Raw genomic sequence first — 1,341 nt, forward strand, 5'->3', positions numbered from 1 at the left:
AGCACCCAGCTATGACTTACCGCACTCGTGCAAAATAATAAAACACGGTAAATATATTACTTACACGTGCGTTTTGTTTTGCAAGCGGCGCGAAAAAAATTAAAAAGGGAATGCAACACGAGGACTTCCCAGGAGGTCACCCATCCTAGTACTACTCTCGCCCAAGCACGCTTAACTTCGGAGTTCTGATGGGATCCGGTGCTTTAGTGCTGGTATGATCGCATCCGACATGTTACCCCGGTCTTCGTCCCTTATCCTTGCCCCTCCCAGCTCCACTACAAAGACGATTGTACATTGCTTTGGCCGCTCCCTCTCAACTACGGAGACGAGTTTAACGCGGTTTCCACCCCTCCCTCTCAACCGCACCAGTGCACGCTTGCCGCGCCACAACGCCGACGCTGGACCCGTGAATCGTGAGCACCCAGTTATGACTTATCGCACTCGTGCAAAATAATAAAACACGGTAAATATATTACTTATACGTGCGTTTTGTTTTGCAAGCGACGCGAAAAAAATTAAAAAGGGAATGCAACACGAGGACTTCCCAGGAGGTCACCCATCCTAGTACTACTCTCGCCCAAGCACGCTTAACTTCGGAGTTCTGATGGGATCCGGTGCTTTAGTGCTGGTATGATCGCATCCGACGTGTTACCCCGGTCTTCGTCCCTTATCCTTGCCCCTCCCAGCTCCACTACAAAGACGATTGTACGTTGCTTTGGCCGCTCCCTCTCAACTACGGAGACGAGTTTAACGCGGTTTCCACCCCTCCCTCTCAACCGCACCAGTGCACGCTTGCCGCGCCACAACGCCGACGCTGGACCCGTGAATCGTGAGCACCCAGCTATGACTTACCGCACTCGTGCAAAATAATAAAACACGGTAAATATATTACTTACACGTGCATTTTGTTTTGCAAGCGGCGCGAAAAAAATTAAAAAGGGAATGCAACACGAGGACTTCCCAGGAGGTCACCCATCCTAGTACTACTCTCGCCCAAGCACGCTTAACTTCGGAGTTCTGATGGGATCCGGTGCTTTAGTGCTGGTATGATCGCATCCGACATGTTACCCCGGTCTTCGTCCCTTATCCTTGCCCCTCCCAGCTCCACTACAAAGACGATTGTACATTGCTTTGGCCGCTCCCTCTCAACTACGGAGACGAGTTTAACGCGGTTTCCACCCCTCCCTCTCAACCGCACCAGTGCACGCTTGCCGCGCCACAACGCCGACGCTGGACCCGTGAATCGTGAGCACCCAGCTATGACTTACCGCACTCGTGCAAAATAATAAAACACGGTAAATATATTACTTACACGTGCATTTTGTTTTGCAAGCGGCGCGA

At 51.2% G+C, this 1,341-nt stretch overlaps 3 non-coding genes across 3 annotated transcripts; all 3 read right to left on the reverse strand.

Moving 5' to 3' along the window:
- Positions 1-107: 107 nt before the first annotated feature.
- LOC119345801 lies at positions 108-226 on the reverse strand. Its single transcript, XR_005167194.1, has one exon. It is a non-coding gene; the product is annotated as a 5S ribosomal RNA (ribosomal RNA).
- Positions 227-523: 297 nt separating this feature from the next.
- LOC119345802 lies at positions 524-642 on the reverse strand. Its single transcript, XR_005167195.1, has one exon. It is a non-coding gene; the product is annotated as a 5S ribosomal RNA (ribosomal RNA).
- Positions 643-939: 297 nt separating this feature from the next.
- Positions 940-1,058, reverse strand: LOC119345803. Its single transcript, XR_005167196.1, has one exon. It is a non-coding gene; the product is annotated as a 5S ribosomal RNA (ribosomal RNA).
- Positions 1,059-1,341: the final 283 nt, after the last annotated feature.

The sequence above is a fragment of the Triticum dicoccoides genome, unplaced genomic scaffold (genome assembly GCF_002162155.2).
Source record: "Triticum dicoccoides isolate Atlit2015 ecotype Zavitan unplaced genomic scaffold, WEW_v2.0 scaffold29988, whole genome shotgun sequence".
Lineage (NCBI taxonomy): Eukaryota > Viridiplantae > Streptophyta > Magnoliopsida > Poales > Poaceae > Triticum > Triticum dicoccoides.